Below are 10,538 nucleotides of genomic sequence, written 5' to 3'. Positions count from 1 at the left end.
AAAACTCCCCTCTCCAGGGGTGTCCCCAGTGTCCCCAGTCATGGGGCTGCTGCCGGCACCAGGCTGGCAGACAGCAGAGACGCCGAAGAGCCGATGGGCCTCCTCCAACAGCATCTCCTCAGACAAGTGCAGCTCAGCTCCCGGGTCCTCCTGGTCCTTCTTTGGGGGAGCAGCAGAGGAGCCGGTGGAGATGTTGCTGCCCCCAGGTGTCCCCGCAGCGGTGGCGGTGCCGGAGCTGTACGGCTGTGCCCATTGCCCCTGGACGTGTTGGTAGCCGGGGATGGACAGCGGTAGCACTGGAGGGGCTGGGGCCACCGCTGTGCCCTGGTGGCCATAGGGGATGCTCCACTGGATCTGGAACACCCGGGGGTCGAACCAGCAGCCGCACGGTGCTCTCTGCAGCCCTGTGTGGGGGAGAGGGAGCCATGCTGGGCCAGAGGGACCCTCCGCGGGCACCCCCGAGTCCGACCCCTTCACTGACGGCCCCGGTTCTGCCCAGTGCCGGATGTGCTGGGGGACAGGGGTGGTGGGTGCTGGGAGTGCCCGGGGTCAGGGATGGCGAAGGGGCCGAAGGTGCTTGGGTGTCCGAGCAGCCAGGGGTGCCGTACCTGCTGGTGGGGCCTGGGGGGCCGGGGGTGCCCAGGCTGCGGGGAAGGGCTGCTCCTGCCCGGGCAGTGGGCACAGGGGGGCTGAGCCTGCAAGAGAGGCAGGAGCCATGGCCGGCGCTCACCTCTGCTCTTGCCCCCAGGAGCGTCCCGGGCTGCAGGGGTCGGGGTGGGTCCCTACCTGGGGGGTAGAAGCTCTGGGGGAGCACAATCGGCTGCAGGAGCCGCTGAACCGGGGGGGCCCGGGGGCCGCACGCTGGGAGCTGCAATGGTGGCTGCGCCATGGTCCCTCTGGCTGTTGGTAACTAAGGACTCTTTGGGGTGTCCCAGGAAGGAATGTTGGGGCTCCCCGTGTTCCGCCCCAGCCCAAGAGCCTCCCCAGCTCCTCCTGGGCAGGGAAAGGGTTCAGGGGGGCTGGGCTGCCCTGGCCCCCACAGGCGGCTCCCAGGGGCTGGGGTGCAAGTGCCTTTGGCTGGAAGCCTTGGGCCGTTCCCAGAGCTGGGACATCCTTGGCATGGGGGGACTTGGTGGGACGAGTCCCATGCCTGCAGTGCTGGGCAGGAGGGTCCGGGCTGGGCAGGAGGGGTGGGCAGGGCAGGCGAGGTGGAGCTGTCGCACGGGATGGAAGGGAGAGCTTGGATGCTGCAGCCCTTCCAGTCAGACAGGAGGGGGCTCAGAGCGGAGGTGAGCGCCGGCCATGGCTCCTGTCTGTCTTGCAGGCTCAGCCCCCCTGTGCCCACTGCCCATGCAGGAGCAGCAGAGGTTGCACTGGGTGTCTGCTCCCATCGCCCAGGGCTCAGGACTCGCCCAGTGCTGCTCAGGCTTGAAGAAGCCCCTTGGAGAAGCTCAGGAGCCGGCAGGTCCCCTGCTGGGACGTCAAGCGAGCGGGCAGAAGAGCAGCTTGGCTGAGCAGGGAGCTCCCGGCCGAGCTCTGGAGCAGACAGGAATTCACCGCCTCTGGCAGCCAGGCCAGGCTGGGCAGGAAGGCGACAGAGCCGTCGGTCATGGCTGCGGGGAGACGGCACCAAAGGGCAAAGCTCGAGTGGAGCTGGAACTGGTGGGATCCGTGTCAGACACCAACAAGGGCTTTTTTAAGTGCGTTCACGGCAACAGGAGATCTGAAGAAAACGTTGGAGCGATGGAAGCGACGGAGGGAACTTCTTGTCACGAGTTCTCAGGGGCCCAGTGGCACAGACGCCACCCCAGCCTGTTGACCAAAGCCAGCTCCCGCTCTTCCCGCCGTCAGAACCCTTTCTCTTCCGTGGCAGCGCGGCCGTTCGATGCGGCGGGAGAACAACGACCCCGCACCGCACGGGTGCTGCCTCCAGGCCCTGGGGCGGCAGCCAAGGCCTCTGAGCTCCGCCCATGGGTGGGAGGGGAAGTGGGTGGGGCAGCCCCTGACTGACATCCAGACTGACCAATGAGAATGCTCCACGCCCTTGGCCTCAGGCTTCGCACTGAAGGACGTTTGGATGCTGAGGCTGGACGGACGGACAGCGACAGACAGACAGCCGTCTGGGTTCTGCTGTTTCGGTGCGGTTCTCTTTGGAGTTTCTTTAGTGGGGCCTTTTGCCATCCGGCCGCTTGCAGAGGCCTCTGGGCCTTTGCTGCCTTTGTCTCTTTTCTCTCTCTGGATGGGCTGTTGGGGCCAGGAGCTGCTGCCGGGACCGGCTGCTCGCTGGGACGGGCCTTGTGAGGATTTGCAGTTGATAGCTCTTATTTTATATTTTCCTTTTAGCTGTGTATATAATATTACCAGTAGCGCATTAGTCCTATTCTGTTCTCTCATTGAAGTGTGTCTATGCCCATCCCGAGTTCCCCCGTGCCCTCTCCCCTGGTGCTGGGTGGGCAGGGAGCGAGCGGCTCTCGTGGGCTGGAGTTGCTGCTGGGCTCCAACCGCGACCCCTCCCGGCTCCGCAGCTTCCTGGGGTTGGGATGTGGAGAGGGAGGCGCTGAGCTCTGCTCCTGGAGCCGGGACAGGACCCTGGGAATGGGGCGAAGCTGCGCAAGGGGCTTCAGACTGGTCATGAGGAGCCATTTCTTTAAGGAGAGGGTGGTCAAGCACTGGAAGAGGCTTCTGTGAGAGGTGGTGGATGCGCCAAGGCTGAAAGCATTTAAGAGGCGTTCGGAATCCCCGCTTAAGAACAAACTTTGGATTTTGATGATCTTTCCGATTTGATCTTCACCTCTTCCTGGTCCTGCAGCTGCCCAAGGTGCATCCAGACAAGGGCAGGAGGGTCCCTGCCCTGCAGCCCCTCCCTCGCCATTCTGGGGTGATTTGGGTTGTTTTCGGGGCAGGGAGGCGCAGCCGGGCTCTGGAGCTGAGCGCGGTGGGACCCGAGGAAGGGCCTGATTGTCCTGAGGCTCTGAAGGGCTCGGCCCCCAGCCCTGTCCCCGCTGCAGGGGACGCTGCTCGTGTTCCAAAGACGTTGCAGCTCCTGTTGTCTGTGTGTCCGTCCCCAGCCCAGCCCCCCAGGTCTGTCCCTGTCCCAGGGGCTCCTGCATGGGGCCGCGTCCGTGACTCCTGCAGGGACCCGTCCGTCCTGCTCCCCCCGCCAAAGGGCGGCTTCCCCTGGGGAAGGGGACAGGTGACCCCCCCATTGCCTGTCCCGCTGGCGGTGACTCAGCCTTGGGGAGATTCGATGCTCTTGGGGGCTCATAGGCTCTGATTTGGGCTCGTGGTGGCTTTTGCAGCTCTTGGGGCCGTTTCCCGGTGCCCCCTGCGCTCCCTCCCCCTCCCACACAGACACGGAGCAGTTCTGGAGAAACAAGGTTTAATACAGAAAAACAAGAGAAACCCACCCAGAGCTACTCTAACCCCCCACCCCTCCCCTAACCCACCACCCCCTCCTCCCGCCCCCACTAACACCCCCAGACACCCCCCTCCTCCCACACCTCCCCTGACCCACCCACCCCCAAACCCACCACCCTCCTCCCACACCCTCCAGCCCCCCAGGCCCCCAAACACACTCGCACTCCTCCCACACACCCCAGACCCCCCACCCCCAAATACTGCACCCCTCGTCTCCCAACCCCCACCCCCGGTGTTCTCTCATCTAATCCCCCCCTCCCACCCCCCTGCTCACTGCCAGAGCCCTGCGCTTGCTGGGGGGCTCTGCCGAGGGGCTCTGCCCCCGCTTCTGCCCCCGCTGCTCTGCCTTGGCCGCCTGGGTCACTGGCAGCTCCATCCCCACGTCCCTCCACAGCTCCGGGGGCTCCATCCCCAGCACATAGAACTCGGCCATGCTCAGCACGGCCTCTCTGAGCTCGGGGACGGTGTAGTCAGGGCTCAGAAGACCCTCAGGCAGTGAGAGGGACGAGAAGTCAGGCTGGGGGACGAGTGGGCTGGTGACACCAGGGTCCCCTGGCCTGGAGCTGCTGACAGGAGTGTCCTGGGTGACCCCCACTGTGTCCAAGGAGCAGCCAAAGATCCTTAGGACCTCTTCCAGTGGCACCTCTTCCATCACTGCAGGGTGTCCCACTGGGTCCCCAGGAGCTGTGCGGTGGGGGGCAGCAGAGGGGCTGGGGGGGCTGGTGCTGCCCAGGGGGCTGGTGCTGCCTGGGGGTGTCCCCGCAGTGGTGGCCGTGCTGGAGATGTTCTGTGGTTCCACTGGCCCTTCATGATCGCAGGGGCTGACAGACGTGGGGAGTGGTGGGGAGGCAGGAGCCACAAAACTCCCCTCTCCAGGGGTGTCCCCAGTGTCCCCAGTCATGGGGCTGCTGCCGGCACCAGGCTGGCAGACAGCAGAGACGCCGAAGAGCCGATGGGCCTCCTCCAACAGCATCTCCTCAGACAAGTGCAGCTCAGCTCCCGGGTCCTCCTGGTCCTTCTTTGGGGGAGCAGCAGAGGAGCCGGTGGAGATGTTGCTGCCCCCAGGTGTCCCTGCAGCGGTGGCGGTGCCGGAGTTGTACGGCTGTGCCCATTGCCCCTGGACGTGCTGGTAGCCGGGGATTGAGGTTGACAGCACTGGAGGGGCTGGGGCCACCGCTGTGCCCTGGTGGCCATAGGGGATGCTCCACTGGATCTGGAACACCCGGGGGTCGAACCAGCAGCCGCACGGTGCTCTCTGCAGCCCTGTGTGGGGGAGAGGGAGCCGTGCTGGGCCAGAGGGACCCTCCGCGGGCACCCCCGAGTCCGACCCCTTCACTGACGGCCCCGGTTCTGCCCAGTGCCGGATGTGCTGGGGGACAGGGCTGGTGGGTGCTGGGAGTGCCCGGGGTCAGGGATGGCGAAGGGGCCAAAGGTGCCGGGGTGTCCGAGCAGCCAGGGGTGCCGTACCTGCTGGTGGGGCCTGGGGGGCCGGGGGTGCCCAGGCTGCGGGGAAGGGCTGCTCCTGCCCGGGCAGTGGGCACAGGGGGGCTGAGCCTGCAAGAGAGGCAGGAGCCATGGCCGGCGCTCACCTCCGCTCTTGCCCCCAGGAGCGTCCTGGGCTGCAGGGGTCGGGGTGGGTCCCTACCTGGGGGGTAGAAGCTCTGGGGGAGCACAATCGGCTGCAGGAGCCGCTGAACCGGGGGGGCCCGGGGGCCGCACGCTGGGAGCTGCAATGGTGGCTGCGCCATGGTCCCTCTGGCTGTTGGTAACTAAGGACTCTTTGGGGTATCCCAGGAAGGAATGTTGGGGCTCCCCGTGTTCCGCCCCAGCCCAAGAGCCTCCCCAGCTCCTCCTGGGCAGGGAAAGGGTTCAGGGGGGCTGGGCTGCCCTGGCCCCCACAGGCGGCTCCCAGGGGCTGGGGTGCAAGTGCCTTTGGCTGTAAGCCTTGGGCCGTTCCCAGAGCTGGGACATCCTTGGCATGGGGGGACTTGGTGGGACGAGTCCCACGCCTGCAGTGCTGGGCAGGAGGGTCTGGGCTGGGCAGGAGGGGTGGGCAGGGCAGGCGAGGTGGAGCTGTCGCACGGGATGGAAGGGAGAGCTTGGATGCTGCAGCCCTTCCAGTCAAACATGAGGGGGCTCAGAGCGGAGGTGAGCGCCAGCCATGGCTCCTGTCTGTCTTGCAGGCTCAGCCCCCCTGTGCCCACTGCCCATGCAGGAGCAGCAGAGGTTGCACTGGGTGTCTGCTCCCATCGCCCAGGGCTCAGGACTCGCCCAGTGCTGCTCAGGCTTGAAGAAGCCCCTTGGAGAAGCTCAGGAGCCGGCAGGTCCCCTGCTGGGACGTCAAGCGAGCGGGCAGAAGAGCAGCTTGGCTGAGCAGGGAGCTCCCGGCCGAGCTCTGGAGCAGACAGGAATTCACCGCCTCTGGCAGCCAGGCCAGGCTGGGCAGGAAGGCGACAGAGCCGTCGGTCATGGCTGCGGGGAGACGGCACCAAAGGGCAAAGCTCGAGTGGAGCTGGAACTGGTGGGATCCGTGTCAGACACCAACAAGGGCTTTTTTAAGTGCGTTCACGGCAACAGGAGATCTGAAGAAAACGTTGGAGCGATGGAAGCGATGGAGGGAACTTCCTGTCACGAGTTCTCAGGGGCCCAGTGGCACAGACGCCCTCCCAGCCTGTTGACCAAAGCCAGCTCCCGCTCTTCCCACCGTCAGAACCCTTTCTCTTCCGTGGCAGCGCGGCCGTTCGATGCGGCGGGAGAACAACGACCCTGCACTGCACGGGTGATGCCCCCAGGCCCTGGGGCTGCAGCCAAGGCCTCTGAGCTCCGCCCATGGGTGGGAGGGGAAGTGGGTGGGGCAGCCCCTGACTGACATCCAGACTGACCAATGAGAATGCTCCATGCCCTCGGCCTCAGGCTTCGCATTGAAGGACGTTTGGATGCTGAGGCTGGACGGACGGACAGCGACAGACAGACAGCCGTCTGGGTTCTGCTGTTTCGGTGCGGTTCTCTTTGGAGTTTCTTTAGTGGGGCGTTTTGCCATCCGGCTGCTTGCAGAGGCCTCTGGGCCTTTGCTGCCTTTGTCTCTTTTCTCTCTCTGGATGGGCTGTTGGGGCCAGGAGCTGCTGCCGGGACCGGCTGCTCGCTGGGACGGGCCTTGTGAGGATTTACAGTTGATAGCTCTGACTTTATATTTTCCTTTTAGCTGTGTATATAATATTACCAGTAGCGTATGAGTCCTATTCTGTTCTCTCATTGAAGTGTGTCTACGCCCATCCCGAGTTTCCCCGGTGCCCTCTCCCCTGGTGCTGGGTGGGCAGGGAGCGAGCGGCTCTCGTGGGCTGGAGTTGCTGCTGGGCTCCAACCGCGACCCCTCCCGGCTCCGCAGCTTCCTGGGGCTGGGATGTGGAGAGGGAGGCGCTGAGCTCTGCTCCTGGAGCCGGGACAGGACCCTGGGAATGGGGCGAAGCTGCGCAAGGGGCTTCAGACTGGTCATGAGGAGCCATTTCTTTAAGGAGAGGGTGGTCGAGCACTGGAAGAGGCTTCTGTGAGAGGTGGTGGATGCGCCAAGGCTGAAAGCATTTAAGAGGCGTTCGGAATCCCCGCTTAAGAACAAACTTTGGATTTTGATGATCTTTCCGATTTGATCTTCACCTCTTCCTGGTCCTGCAGCTGCCCAAGGTGCATCCAGACAAGGGCAGGAGGGTCCCTGCCCTGCAGCCCCTCCCTCGCCATTCTGGGGTGATTTGGGTTGTTTTCGGGGCAGGGAGGCGCAGCCGGGCTCTGGAGCTGAGCGCGGTGGGACCCGAGGAAGGGCCTGATTGTCCTGAGGCTCTGAAGGGCTCGGCCCCCAGCCCTGTCCCCGCTGCAGGGGACGCTGCTCGTGTTCCAAAGACGTTGCAGCTCCTGTTGTCTGTGTGTCCGTCCCCAGCCCAGCCCCCCAGGTCTGTCCCTGTCCCAGGGGCTCCTGCATGGGGCTGTGTCCGTGACTCCTGCAGGGACCCATCTGTCCTGCTCCCCCCGCCAAAGGGCGGCTTCCCCTGGGGAAGGGGACAGGTGACCCCCCCATTGCCTGTCCCGCTGGCGGTGACTCAGCCTTGGGGAGATTCGATGCTCTTGGGGGCTCATGGGCTCTGATTTGGGCTCGTGGTGGCTTTTGCAGCTCTTGGGGCCGTTTCCCGGTGCCCCCTGCGCTCCCTCCCCCTCCCACACAGACACGGAGCAGTTCTGGACAAACAAGGTTTAATACAGAAAAACAAGAGAAACCCACCCAGAGCTACTCTAACCCCCCACCCCTCCTCCCACCCCCTCCTCCCGCCCCCACTAACACCCCCAGACACCCCCCTCCTCCCACACCTCCCCTGACCCACCCACCCCCAAACCCACCACCCTCCTCCCACACCCTCCAGCCCCCCAGGCCCCCAAACACACTCGCACTCCTCCCACACACCCCAGACCCCCCATCCCCAAATACTGCACCCCTCGTCTCCCAACCCCCACCCCCGGTGTTCTCTCATCTAATCCCCCCCTCCCACCCCCCTGCTCCCTGCCAGAGCCCTGCGCTTGCTGGGGGGCTCTGCCGAGGGGCTCTGCCCCCGCTTCTGCCCCCGCTGCTCTGCCTTGGCCGCCTGGGTCGCTGGCAGCTCCATCCCCACGTCCCTCCACAGCTCTGGGGGCTCCATCCCCAGCACATAGAACTCGGCCATGCTCAGCATGGCCTCTCTGAGCTCGGGGACGGTGTAGTCAGGGCTCAGAAGACCCTCAGGCAGTGAGAGGGACGAGAAGTCAGGCTGGGGGACGAGTGGGCTGGTGACACCAGGGTCCCCTGGCCTGGAGCTGCCGACGGGAGTGTCCTGGGTGACCCCCACTGTGTCCAAGGAGCAGCCAAACATCCTTAGGGCCTCTTCCAGTGGCACCTCTTCCGTCACTGCAGGGTGTCCCACTGGGTCCCCAGGAGCTGTGTGGTGGGGGGCAGCAGATGGGCTGGGGGGGCTGGTGCTGCCTGGGGGTGTCCCCGCAGTGGTGGCCGTGCTGGAGATGTTCTGTGGTTCCACTGGCCCTTCATGATCGCAGGGGCTGACAGATGTGGGGAGAGGTGGGGAGGCAGGAGCCACGAAACTCCCCTCTCCAGGGGTGTCCCCAGTGTCCCCAGTCATGGGGCTGCTGCCGGCACCAGGCTGGCAGACAGCAGAGACGCCAAAGAGCCGATGGGCCTCCTCCAACAGCATCTCCTCAGACAAGTGCAGCTCAGCTCCCGGGTCCTCCTGGTCCTTCTTTGGGGGAGCAGCAGAGGAGCCGGTGGAGATGTTGCTGCCCCCAGGTGTCCCTGCAGCGGTGGCCATGCCGGAGCTGTACGGCTGTGCTGATTGCCCCTGGACCTGCTGGTAGCCAGGGATGGACAGCGGTAGCACTGGAGGGGCTGGGGCCACCGCTGTGCCCTGGTGGCCATAGGGGATGCTCCACTGGATCTGGAACACCCGGGGGTCGAACCAGCAGCCGCACGGTGCTCTCTGCAGCCCTGTGTGGGGGAGAGGGAGCCGTGCTGGGCCAGAGGGACCCTCCTTGGGCACCCACGAGCCCGACCCCTTCACTGACGGCCCCGGTTCTGCCCAGTGCCGTATGTGCCAGGGCAGGGGTGGTGGGTGCTGGGAGTGCCCGGGGTCAGGGATGGTGAAGGTGCTGGGGTGTCCGAGCAGCCAGGGGTGCCGTACCTGCTGGTGGGGCCTGGGGAGCCGGGGGTGCCCAGGCTGCGGGGAAGGGCTGCTCCTGCCCGGGCAGTGGGCACAGGGGGGCTGAGCCTGCAAGAGAGACAGGAGCCATGGCCGGCGCTCACCTCCGCTCTTGCCCCCAGGAGCGCCCCGGGCTGCAGGGGTCGGGGTGGGTCCCTACCTGGGGGGCAGAAGCTCTGGGGCAGCACAATCGGCTGCAGGGGCTGCAGGAGCCACTGAACCGGGGGGGCCCGGGGGCCACGGACTGGGAGCCGCATTGGTGGCTGCGCCATGGTCCCTCTGGCTGTTGGTAACTAAGGACTCTTTGGGGTATCCCAGGAAGGAATGTTGGGGCTCCCCGTGTTCCGCCCCAGCCCAAGAGCCTCCCCAGCTCCTCCTGGGCAGGGAAAGGGTTCAGGGGGGCTGGGCTGCCCTGGCCCCCACAGGCGGCTCCCAGGGGCTGGGGTGCAAGTGCCTTTGGCTGGAAGCCTTGGGCCGTTCCCAGAGCTGGGACATCCTTGGCATGGGGGGACTTGGTGGGACGAGTCCCATGCCTGCAGTGCTGGGCAGGAGGGTCCGGGCTGGGCAGGAGGGGTGGGCAGGGCAGGCGAGGTGGAGCTGTCGCACGGGATGGAAGGGAGAGCTTGGATGCTGCAGCCCTTCCAGTCAGACAGGAGGGGGCTCAGAGCGGAGGTGAGCGCCAGCCATGGCTCCTGTCTGTCTTGCAGGCTCAGCCCCCCTGTGCCCACTGCCCATGCAGGAGCAGCAGAGGTTGCACTGGGTGTCTGCTCCCATCGCCCAGGGCTCAGGACTCGCCCAGTGCTGCTCAGGCTTGAAGAAGCCCCTTGGAGAAGCTCAGGAGCCGGCAGGTCCCCTGGTGGGACGTCAAGCGAGCGGGCAGAAGAGCAGCTTGGCTGAGCAGGGAGCTCCCGGCCGAGCTCCGGAGCAGACAGGAATTCACCGCCTCTGGCAGCCAGGCCAGGCTGGGCAGGAAGGCGACAGAGCCGTCGGTCATGGCTGCGGGGAGACGGCACCAAAGGGCAAAGCTCGAGTGGAGCTGGAACTGGTGGGATCCGTGTCAGACACCAACAAGGGCTTTTTTAAGTGCGTTCACGGCAACAGGAGATCTGAAGAAAACGTTGGAGCGATGGAAGCGACGGAGGGAACTTCTTGTCACGAGTTCTCAGGGGCCCAGGGGCACAGACGCCCTCCCAGCCTGTTGACCAAAGCCAGCTCCTGCTCTTCCCGCCGTCAGAACCCTTTCTCTTCCGTGGCAGCGCGGCCGTTCGACGCGGCTCGAGAACAACGACCCCGCACCGCACAGCTGATGTCTCCAGGCCCTGGGGCGGCAGCCAAGGCCTCTGAGCTCCGCCCACGGGTGGGAGGGGAAGTGGGTGGGGAAGCCCCTGACTGACA

The sequence above is a fragment of the Patagioenas fasciata genome, chromosome 27, assembly GCF_037038585.1.
Source record: "Patagioenas fasciata isolate bPatFas1 chromosome 27, bPatFas1.hap1, whole genome shotgun sequence".
NCBI lineage: Eukaryota > Metazoa > Chordata > Aves > Columbiformes > Columbidae > Patagioenas > Patagioenas fasciata.
Note: the sequence above shows the minus strand (reverse complement) of the source record.